This window comes from Saimiri boliviensis, chromosome 14 (genome assembly GCF_048565385.1).
Source record: "Saimiri boliviensis isolate mSaiBol1 chromosome 14, mSaiBol1.pri, whole genome shotgun sequence".
Classification (NCBI taxonomy): Eukaryota; Metazoa; Chordata; class Mammalia; order Primates; family Cebidae; genus Saimiri; species Saimiri boliviensis.
In genome coordinates, this window is record NC_133462.1 from 17,460,563 (window position 1) to 17,472,595 (window position 12,033).

Below are 12,033 nucleotides of genomic sequence, written 5' to 3' on the forward strand. Positions count from 1 at the left end.
CAGAGAGCAAGCTTCGGAGTAGGAAACGCAAAACGCAGGACGGAATATCAACACGGGAAGTCCGCCCCATCTGAGTAAAAACAAAAGGGAGGGGCGGGGCACCTGGGGAACAAATATTCCAAGAAAGAAAGAAAATAAACTGGGAGTGATGATGCTATCTCTGGGAAGGGGCCTGGCAGGCGGCTGGGAAAGAGATTCGCTCGCCCTGTACACCCTTTTGTACCGCATGCAGTTTTTCAGTGATTATTTAGGGGAACAGGTAATGCACATGGATCGAAAACGTGCTTTCTTCAAATTAAAACACAGGAGAAGAGAAATGAGGTTAATAACACCTCCTCAGGGTCTCTGGGTAGAACTACACGACCATGCTCACAGATTTACAGCACACTGGTACCTTGGCACACAGAGCTGGGACACTGCAGTCTGGGGGTTATTATGCTCATTACGGGATGAGAACCCAGAGGGGGAACAGGGTGCAAGGAGATGGAAACTGTCAAAAGTACCAAGTTCGGGCGGGATGCAGTAGCTCATGCCTGTAATCCCAGCACTTTGGGAGGGCAAGGTGGGTGAATCTTGAGGTCAGGAGTTCGAGACCAGCCTGGCCAACATGGTGAAATCCCATTTCTACTAAAAATATAAAAAATTAGCTGGGCGTAGTGGCAGGCATCTGTAATCCTAGCTACTCGGGAGGCTGAGGCAGGAGAATCGCTTGAACCCAGGAGGTGGAGGTTGCAGTGAGCTGAGATAGTGCCACTGCACTCCAGCGACAGAGTGAGACTCCATTTCAAGAAAAAAAAAAAAAAAAAAAAATATATATATATATATATATATATATGGCACCAAGTTCAACATTTACCAAGCGCTTACTGTATGCAAGCATCGGGCTAAGCATGACGCACACAGATAATCTCCCATCCTCCCACAGCCTGGAGAGGTGGCCGCCAACAGTCCCTGTAACAGATGAGGAACCAGAGGCCTAGGGGAGCTCCATCCCTTCCCCAGGGGCTCCCAGCTAGCGCGGAAGGCTAAGGGGTGTGTGTGGACTGGGCAGCCCCAGCAGGGAAGTTCCCAGTGCCCCTCAGGAAGGCAGCGGATGGCCTCCCAGCCTGGGAAGGGTCAGGACGGGACGGGAGCACCCCCGGAGACAGGCTTCAGCGAGCGGGGGCTTCAGCGAGCGGGGGCTTCTGTTGCATCTGCCAGAGCTGGCTCCCTTGGGATGGGAACGTGTTCCCCTTCTCACCCTCCCTGACCCCCCCCCCAACCTTCCTGTGGGCCCAGGCAGCTGGGCAAGAAGCCGTGGCCCCGCATGGGTGACTAGGCGGGAAGGGCCTCACTTCCCTGGCCGTGACTTGGAAGGAGGCTGCTTCCTGCTGGCAGCATCTTCGAGGCTGGGCTGGGTGATGGGAGAAACAGCTGCTGGGGACACCCCTAACCGGTGTCTGGCCAGGAAGTCTGGCTCGCCATGAGCCAGCAGGACGAGGAGTAGGTGAGAAAGGAAAAGGGAGGCCCTGAGGGAGGCAGGGACCCAGCGCCGGAAACTACCCAGGGGAGACAGGGCCCCACGGAGCTTCTGTCTACAAAGGAGCCTGGGTAAGAACCTACTGGACAGGAATTGGGCCCGTCTCATCCAAGCCAGTTCGAAATCATGGGAGAGCAGCCCTGGTGGGCAGTGACGCTGAAGCCCCGAGGCCTGGGGTTCAAATCCTACCTCTGCCACTTGCCTGCTGTGTGACCTCAGGCAAGTGCCGTACCTCTCTGGGTCTTGGGTTTCTCATCTCTAGAGTGGGGATGATACTAGCACCTACTTGACAGGCTGCTGGGAATTTGAAGTGAGGTAACCCGGGTAAAGTGCTGACGACCTCGGCTGGCATAAGGATGCTCCTCCATCACCGCCCCTCGTCCTGTCCACCCTCTTCTGCCCCGACTGCCACTGCAGGCTCGCTGTCACCACCCCCACAATCCGTCCCACACACAGCAGCCTGAGCAATCTTTATAAAAGGAAAACCAGATGTCGCTAAAGTCTCTGATGACTTCCCATTATGCACAGAATGGAATCCACACGCCCCACCTGGCTCCGCCTGGCCCTGCTGTAGCTGCCACAGTCTCCACGCCTCCAACGCCACACTGGCCTTTTCTGGCTGTTTGACTTCTTCCTTTTATACTTTATGCATTTATTCAACTGCTCTTTGCAGAGCAAGCCTACCACGCAAGCAGGGTGCACCGGGCAGCCCACACTGGCCTGTTAGATGACCCTCGAACATCCTAGCTCACTCCGACCTCAGGGCCTTGGCACTTCTGTGCCCATGACCTGCTACATTCTTTCCACTTCCTTCCAGGCCTTGCTCACGTTTTCTCATCAGTCAGATGTCATCTTCTCCAGAAAGCCCTCTTCCACTCCCCAGGCTGGGTCACATGCCTCCTCCGGATTCCTATGGTCACTCTCTGTGCCCCTCCCCACCATCCAGTCCCAACCCCTCAGCCTGAGTATGCCCCCATCCACCCTGACTCCTCGGCCTGGGGCCTCCCCATCCCACCCTGAACCCTCACCTAGGCCTCTCCTTCACAGCCCTGGCCTCTTTGTCACTGACTGGGGACAGCAGGTCTGTCTCCTTCACTGTACTATAACCTACAAGGCAGAGCCGGGCTGTGCTGGTTACCACCAGGACCAACAATCGGAAAGAATGTTACAAGGCCTCGCCCAGCATCCACCTTTCACCTCCGTCCTCCCTCTCGGGAGCTTCCAGTCAGTACAGTTCTCCTTCCCGGCTGTCAGCCCCCGCACCTGCCCCCAAGAGCAGCTGGGGCAAAGCTGCAGTCACCCTCCGGATGCCTGAGGGGGTAAAGGTGAAAGCCTTCCCGGCCTGGGCCTGCCTTCTCCCCTGAGCGTGGGGACTCGGTGGAGACAAGGTCCCAGCTCAGCCGGTCGTGTGAACCATCTCCCCAGCTGTTTCCAACCAGCCTGGTGGGTGGGTGGGTCCATAAACCTCCCATCTTATGACCGAGGAAATCGTTTCAGTGAGGGCCACGAAGCTGTGAAAGCAGGACTTGGAAGGAAGGGAGGCCTGGAGCCTGCTGGGAGCACAGTGGTCCAGCCGCTGGGGGCGCCACTTGGCAACCGCAAGGTAAGGGCTCCGTCTTTTCTACTGCCAGGCACGCGCCGGAGAGACTCTGGCCATGGTCTACAGGGACACCCGTTCCAAAAGGCCCGTCACCGCACCATTACAGCCCCAACAGGAGACCACCTCAGTGGCCTTCAACAGGTGAAGAGCCAACTCCCGTGTGACACCGTCACAAAAAGAGATAGCAGCAGAAAAAAATGAATGGCCTGGCCCAGACCGCCACAGATTCCCACGGAGAGAGAGCCAGACTCCAAGGCTCAGCTCAAAACCTGGTGCAGGGGTGTGCGCCTGTCATCCCAGCTACCCAAGAGGCTAAGGCGGGAGGATCCTGGGCCCAGGAGTTAGAGGTCAGTCTAGGCAATCCAGCAAGACCCCATCTCAAATATCCCGATAATGTTGCGCATACAGAGCAAGTTGTAGAACGACATATTTATGGTGACACCATTTATATGAAATGTGAAACTACGGTGGTCAGCCCCCGCTGGCTGTAAGAACTGCCCAGGCAGGGAGCTTCCAAAAGACCGAGGCCAGCCCCAGCCCAGACCAAGTAAGTTGGAAAGAATATTTCCATGGTGGGCCTGGGCCAAAGCATCTTTTCAAAGCTCTCTGGGGGGTTCCACTGTGCAGCCAGGGGCAAGAGCTACTGTTGGTGAATACATCCAAAGGCAGTTAAAGCATGAAAGGCTGCAGAGGAATGGCGACTGCTAAACCCAGGACAGGGGCTGCCCCTGGAGGGGAAGAAGGAAGGGGTGTGAGGAGGGGACCCTTGGCCTCTAACTGCATCACGGTGCGTTCTGTCCCAGGCCAGAGGCTGGCTGGAGGCATGAGAGTTCCATTATACTGAAAGCCCTACTTTTTCCCCTAGCCCAGTGTGTGTCGAAGGAATAAAAGTGGCAAATAAGAAATCGTTTGTCCAAGGTTGGTAAGTGACAGGGGAGGGACCTGAATATGGGTCTCCAATGCCCAAACCCTATCCTTCCTTATCTGTGCCAAACGCTGAGATGCTGAGTGAGCTGGCACCGCAAGGCTGGGAGTCTGGGCCAGCCTCAGAGGGCTGCTTGGCAGTGTGCTGGCTCCCCGACCCTGCCAGAGCCAGGTGGGGATGGGGTGGCGGCCAGAGAAAGCCAGAGGCAGGAGGAGCGAGCGACCGTCCCTCCCCAGGCAGCAGCGGAGGGGCGGCGGCAGCAAGACTAACGCTTACACAGCAGCTACTGGATGCGGGGCCTCGGGCCACAGCTCTCTAGGCGGCGTCCTGACAGCAATTCTATGAGGCAGTGCTAATGCTATGCCCATTTTGCAGAAGAGGCAACAGAGGTCCTCACGCACCCTGTGAGTGATGGAGCGGGGTATGTACCAGGCATCGCTGGCCCAGCACTGCTCTCCGAATCACACTCCATCACAGCCTCACGCAGCTCCACACGCCGGTACTCCTCAGCCCTCCCCTGCTCCCACTGTCCCTCCCAGGCTGAGCCCCCTCAGGGTCTCACCGGAACCTGCACAGGCTCCGTGTTGCCCTGGACCCCCAACTCTGCACCCTCCACTCACTCCAGGGCCTCTGCACTCTGCTCCTCTGCCTCCTGAGCCCATTCCCAGCCCTCCTCCTCATCCTTCAGAGCCCTCCCAGGGGAAAGGGACTCGGGCTTCAGCCCAGGGTAGGGGCACTCTCCCAGCTCCCTGAATATGTCCTCGAAAGCCACATCACCGTGCAGAGATGTAGCCTTGCGTTACTGGCTGAGGGGCTGGTTCCACTCTGCTCCCACAGGGAATTGAGTGCCCGCTGAGGCTAGGGGCTCTGCGGGTCTTGTCCCCTGCCCCACTCCCAGCACCCGGCGCAGTGCCCAACAGTCAACCCCCAGCAACTATCCTCTGCAGGCCAGGCAGGGCTTCAGCGGGACCAGGACCAAGGCAAGGAATCCCGCAGAGCAATTCCGCCAGGCACCCTAATAAACCAGGTAAGGAGGGAGGGAAGGGCTGCGCAGATGACAGGAGAGCCTGCAGCCAGTGCGAGCCAGGGTGGTCCCAGGCCAGCTGAGAGTGAGCGACCTGTCGGTGACAGGGGACACGGTGGGGAGAGGATTCCCAGCAGAAGGAACAGGAAGGTCAAAGAACAGGAGGAAGGCACAGGCCCGGGAGTTAGAGAACAGCAAATGGACTAGGGAGAAACGGGCAGAGCCATAGAAGTGAGGTGGGAGTGACTGAGGACCACAGTGAGAGCTTAGGGTTTTAAGAAGAGTGAACACCCAACTCTGCCCGGGGTACCACCCAGGGACACCCTCCCCAGTCAGAAACTCATCCGACTCCCTCACTTGGACTCCAGGCCACACACAAACACCCCACTCCCATAGGCCCACAGGAATCTTCCCTGCCAGATCACACCCTTCCAAGGAAACCAAGCAGACAATCTGATACTGTCCAGGGAGTGGCCCAGCCCTGCCCAGCCCCCTGCTTCCAGGAGGGACCTAAATGGCTGGCTGCGGACAAGGTGGCAGCCAGGGGCAGGAGCCCTGGAATCACCTAGGCCCAGCTTCGATTCTCACTCTGCCTTCAGCAGAAGCTTCTGAGCCTCACTTTTCCCGTCTGTAAAGTAGGTTCATCCTGAGCACTCACTTCACAAGAATGCAGCAGGGGTGAAATAAGACCGCGCACACAGGGTGTGGAGCACGGTGTGAGCCCTCATTAAACATTAACAGACGTTATGATGATTTCAGACACGTCGCCAGAGGAGGGCTCTGGGCCAGAACTCCAGAGTTGGAATCCCACCGCACAACTTATGCATCGGGTGACCTTGGGCAAATCACGTTACCTCTTAATACCAGGTTAAGACCCTCTAAGACTGTAGTGAGGACTGAATAAGCCAACACAAGTAAAGTGTTAAAAAGAGGGTCTAGCCCATAGTAAGTGTGCTTCATTACAGTTTCCTATTATTATTTGCGGGAGGGTTCCCCCTTCTCCAGCCACCAGGAAGCATTTCTGACCACGCCCCTGGATTCCCCCCACCCCGCCCCCGGTCCCCTGCAATATGCCCCTCCTTGAGTTTTAATTTCTGAGTCTCGAAGAAAACACCTGCCCTGCTGTCAGATTCTGACCTTTGCACCTTCTAGGCACGCCCCAACTTCAATGCCCTAAAAGATGCCCCCGAACCTAAAACTCATTCATCTGTTTCGCCGGGGGCAGCTTTAAAAACCTCCAAGCTGGCGCCCCCGTGGCTGTGATCTCTGACCCTCGAAGGCGCAGCCTCCCCTCAAATTACAAACTTTGACCCACCCTTTTTTGAGACTTGCCCAGATCCCCTCGAACGCGCACCCAATTCGAGTTTCAAACTTTGCACTCCCCTTTGCCACGCCCCCTTCGCCAGTTTAACCTCCAAGCTCCACTACCCCTCCCTCCAGCCAGCGTTAACCCCCGACCCCTCGGAAACGACCCTGCCCTCCACCAGTGAACTTTGACCCCGGCGGCCCCGCCCCCTCCTCGCGGAAATGCCGTCCCGCCGCCGGTACCCGGCCCACTACAAGACCCTGGCTGGACCCCTTATCCTACCGGCTCGGCGCCGCAGTCGCTCGCGGCCTAAATGCTCGGCCTGGAACTCCGCGCCCTCGCGCCTCCTTCAGCTCTCTTGCGCCGCTTCCATCGCGGTTACTGCTGCCGCCATGTTGAATCCCCAACGAATATCCGGGGCTTTCCCCCCCACCTCCTTCACCGCCCACCAGTCCCCATAGCAACGAAGCTGACCGGGCAGTGGGCAGGACCAGGGTAGGGGCGGAGCCGGGAGCCTCTCCAAGCCCGCTCCAGCCTCCGATTGGTGCAGAGCGTCCAATCGATGACATCCGGGTAGAAAACGCCAAGCGGGGATTGGAAATTTTGGAAAAGGTGCGGGAACGCTGGCTCCCGGCCCACTGAGGTCCTTAAAGGGGAAATGACTGTTTTCGTGTGATATCGATTTCTCAACTTCCCCTAAAAGGAGTTAGGGGCTGGGAAAAACTAATGGGTTAATAATGGCCAGAAATAGTTCTTAAGCACTTACTAGGAGTCAGGCACCTGGATAAATGCTTTATTTGCATTTTTCTCGCTGCATACCCAACCCTGTGGTATAATATCATTAATACCCGTTTTACAGATAAAGAAACTGAGGCTCAGAGGATGAAATAGCTGGTTTGGCATCATAGAAAGAAGGTAATGAGTTTTTAACGCTCGTCTATCTGAGCCTGGGAACATAATACTGTTTGATCTTTAATTTTTTTTTTTTTTTTTTTTTTTTTGAGACGGGGTTTTGCTCTTGTTACCCAGGCTGGAGTGCAATGGCGCGATCTCGGCTCACTGCAACCTCCGCCTCCTGAGTTCAAGCAATTCTCCTGCCTCAGCCTCCCTAGTAGCTGGGATTACAGGCACGTGCCACCATGCCCAGCTAATTTTTGTATTTTTAGTAGAGACGGGGTTTCACCATGTTGACCGGGATGGTCTCGATCTCTTGACCTCGTGATCCACCCGCCTCGGCCTCCCAAAGTGCTGGGATTACAGGCTTGAGCCACCGCGCCCGGCCTGATCTTTAATTTTTAAATAAGTTTTTAAAAAGTAGTCAAAATATTGGAAACAAACATCAGACGTCCTATTTTTAGAATTATTTTATTTTATTTTTATGTATTATTATTTTTGAGACGTTGTTTCGCTCTTGTTGCCCAGGCTGGAGTGCAAAGTCACCATCTCGGCTCACTGCAACCTCTGCCTCCCCGGGTTCAAGAGATTCTCCTGCCTCAGCCTTCCAAGTAGCTGGAATTACAGGCATCCACCACCATGCCCGGCTAATTTTTTTGTATTTTTAGTAGAGACGAGGATTTCGCCACATGGGCCAGGCTGGTCTTGAATTCCCGACCGCAGTTGATCCACCCACCTCGGCCTCCTGGAGTGCCGGGATTATAGGCGTGAGCCACCGCACCTGGCATTTTTCTTTTATTTTTAAAGAGAGGGTTTCGCCACGTTGGCCAGGCTGCTCCAACTCCTGGGCTCAAGCTATCCTCCTGCCTCAGCCTCCCAAAGTGCTGGGATTGCAGGCATGAGCCACCGTGCCGGACTAGACGTCTGTTTCCTCCACGATCTTGTTTACTGGACGCCAACCTCCTTGCTGTTCCTCAACACTCCCAGGTGCGCTCCCACCTCATGGTCTTTGCATTGGCTGTTCCTCTGTCTGGAACTTACCCTTCCCCTAGGTATCCTTATCGTTCCCTTCCTCTCCTCCCTTCTTTTTTTAAATAGTTGTTTTTTGTTTGTTTGTTTGTTTTGTTTTGTTTTTTGAGACAGAGTCTCAGTTTGTTTCCCAGGCTGGAGTGCAGTGGCACCATCTCTGCTCACTGCAACCTTTACCTTGCGGGTTCCTGTAAACCTCTTGAATAGCTGGGGTTACAGGCATGCACCACCCACCACCACGTGGGCCCCGCTGACTTTTTATTTTTAGTAGAGACGGGTGTTGCCGTGTTGACCAGGCTGATCTCGAACTCCTGACCTCAGATGATCCAACCACCTCGGTCTCCCAAAGTGCTGGGGTTACAGGCCTGAGCCACCGCACCTGTCCCTTCCTCCCTTTTCTGGGGCTTTACACAGATGTCGCTTTCTCAGTGAAATAATTCCCTTGCTCACTCAAAGGAAAGCAGCAAACGTCTCTTTCACATATTACCCAACTCTGTCTGCGTTTTACTTATTGCTTATTGCTAATTGTGGTTACTGCTCGTTGGTTGTCTCCTCTGCTGGAATGTCAGCCCATGACAACGTGGATTTCTGTCTTTGTTCACTGCTGCATTCCCAGCGCCCTGGCATGTAGATGCTCAGTAAACATTGATTGTAAATATCACCAGAAGGGATGTTTGAAACGAATGGTAAATGAATGGTGGAAGGGATGTTTGAATGAATGGTAATTCCATCCCTTCAGAGATACTTTTGAATGTCTGGTGCTTCTCCTCTGCCCCAGAACAGCTGGGCATTTAATTAATTTCTACTAATGTCGGTGGCAATAATGAACGAATGATTGAATAATGAGTTAATTTTTCTTTGTGTTTACCTACTTGTTTTCTTTTGATTTGTTCGTTGTTTCTTTTCGAAAGGTCGGTGGGGGGCCGGGGGGAGTGGTCTTACTCTTGTTACCCCGGCTGGGTTGCAGTCTGCAACTCCTGGGCTCAGTGATCCTTCCACCTCAGCCTCTCAGGTAGCTGGGACTACAGGCATATGCCACCACACCAGCTTTTTTTTTTTTTTTTTTTTTTTTTTTTTTTTTTTTTTGAGACAGAATCTTACTTTGTCACCCAGGCTGGAGTGCAGTGGCGCGATCTCGGCTCACCGCAATCTCTGCCTCCGGGGTTCAAGCAACTCCTGGGTGACTGCCACCATGACTGGCTAATTTTTGAATTTTTAGTAGAGATGGAGCTTCCCATGTTGGGCAGAATGGTCTTGAACTCCTGGCCTCAAGTGATCTGCCTGCCTTGGCCTCCCAAAATGTTGGGATTAAAGGCATGAGCCACTGCACCCGGCCTGGCTAATTTTCTTAATTTTTAGTAGAGACGGTTCTCACTGTGTTGCCCAGGCTGGTCTTAAAATTCTGGTCTCAAACAATACTCTCACCTTGGCCTCCCAAAGTGCTGGGATTGCAGGCATGAGCCACCATGCCTGGCCCCTTTTTTCTTTTAACAGAATTGGAAACATATATTTGTAAAGAATGTTACGTCTTTTTTTTTTTTTTTTTTTTTTTTTGAGACAGAGTTTCGCTCTTGTTGCCCAGGTTGGAGTGCAATGGCGCTATCTCAGCTCACTGCAACCTCCACTTCCTGGGTACAAGGGATTCTCCTGCCTCAGCCTCCCAAGTAGCTGGGATTACAGGCATGCACCACCGTGCCCAGCTAATTTTGTATTTTTAGTAGAGGCAGGGTTTTTCCACGTTAGTCAGGCTGGTCTCAAATTCCCAACCTCAGGTGATCTGCCTGCCTCAGCCTCCCAAAGTGCTGGGATTATAGGCGTGAGCCACCGCGCCTGGCCTAGAATGTTGTCTTTTAAAACACAAGATTGTAAATATCACTGGTGTCTTTCCATGTCATTAAATGTTCTTCAAGATTAGTTTTAATGGCTGCATAAGATGCCATCCTATCAGTGAACTTGAATTTGTCTAATCACTGTCTTGCTGAACATCAATGCTGTAGTACTTTGCTATTATAAATAATGCCCCTCCCTGTTGCGCAAAATCCAAGCAGCTAAATATCTGTGCCCATCTCTAATTATTTTCTTGTGCCTATCTCTAATTATTGTTCCTGCTACAAATGAAACTTCTGGGTCAAGGAGAAGGTATATCTTTAAGATTTAAGAATAGTAACAGTGGCCGGATGCAGTGGCTCATGCCTGGAATCCCAGCACTTTGGGAGGTCGAGGCAGGCGGATCATCTGAGATCAGGAGTTTGAGACCAGCCTGGCAACATGGTGAAACCCCATCTCTACTAAAAATACAAAAAGTAGCCAGGCGTGGTGGTACATAGCTGTAATCCCAACTACTCAGGAGGCTGAGGCAGAGAATTGCTTGAACCTGGGAGGCAGAAGTTGCAGTGAGCCGAGATCGAGCCATGGCACTGTAGCCTGGGCGATAGAGCGAGACTTCATCTCCAAAAAGAATAGTAACGGTTCCCATATTTCAAGCATTTCTGTGCATCAGGAAGCATGGTGCTAAGCCATGTAATTTTAACAATGAAAGTTATGAATATTCACCCCTTTTTCGCAGAGGGGGAAACTGAGCCTTAGAGAAGTAACTTCACTTGCTCAAAGTCAAGGACCAGTGGGGCAAACCCAGCTTTGACTCCCAGGCACTGCTCTCATTGACTGCCCTCTGCTGCCTCCTCACGGCCTGGGACACACATTGCCAAATTGTGCTATAAGGATCCAACTCCCACTCCCACCAGCCTTCAGAGAGAATGTGCCCTTTAAAAAGAATCCTTGTCAGCATTAAGCACTCTTTTGAAATGCTTGTGTCTTGCAGAATCTTCATTAAAAAAAAAAAAAAAAATACCAAGCCCAAGAGCTGAGATGACAATACCTTAATCAGGTCATAGTAACAGGGGGAGGGGCAGGTTCAGCCTTGCCTTTTTAACGCCCTGCACAAACTTCAGAGCCTTAGGCTCTAAAACACATTTTTGGAGAAGCCCCCTTGTAACTTAGTTGGGGATTGCAGTCAGAAGTCAGACCCCTGGAACAATCCCAGGGACAGATCCACCCCAAGTGCTTACTCAGGGTAAGGAATCAGACCCTGCTACTTTAGGACCCTGGGAGAAGAAAATCAGACTCCAAAGAGCCTCCTTCCTACAGAAAGCTTCCTGGTGGGGTGTTGAGGAGGTGACCCTTGAAGGATGGACAAAGGCGAGGAGGGTGAAGAGGATTTGGCTTCATAAAAATGATACATTTCAGTACATCAAGGAAAAAGAGAAGTTGCGTGGTGGCTCACACCTGTAATCCCAGCACTTTGGGAGGCCGAGGCGGGTGGATCACGAGGTCAAGAGATCGAGACCATCCTGGTCAACATGGTGAAACCCCGTCTCTACTAAAAATACAAAAAATTAGCTGGGCATGGTGGCACGTGCCTGTAATCCCAGCTACTTAGGAGGCTGAGGCAGGAGAATTGCCTGAACCCAGGAGGCGGAGGTTGCGGTGAGCCAAGATCACGCCATTGCACTCCAGCCTGGGTAACAAGAGCGAAACTCCATCTCAAAAAAAATAAATAAATAAAAAATAAAAAATAAAACATTAGCTGGGCATGGTGGCACGTGCCTGTAATCCCAGCTACTCAGGAGGCTGAGGGAGGAGAATTGCCTGAACCCAGGAGGCAGAGGTTGTGGTGAGCTGAGATCACGCCATTGCACTCCAGCCTGGGTACCAAGAGCAAAAAAAAAAAAAGAGA

At 52.9% G+C, this 12,033-nt stretch overlaps 1 protein-coding gene across 3 annotated transcripts in view; it reads right to left on the reverse strand.

The window, feature by feature from the left end:
• Window positions 1-6,815, reverse strand: part of PAK4 (p21 (RAC1) activated kinase 4) — a 51,653-nt gene extending 44,838 nt beyond the window's left edge. For 2 of the 3 annotated variants that reach the window (XR_012513836.1, XM_039466423.2), the window contains exon 1: window positions 6,657-6,815. The gene's annotated coding sequence lies outside the window, so the exon portion shown is untranslated. The remainder of the gene's footprint in view (window positions 1-6,656) is intronic. The other variant, XM_074386377.1, reaches the window with a different exon arrangement.
• Between the last annotated feature and the right edge of the window lie 5,218 nt (window positions 6,816-12,033).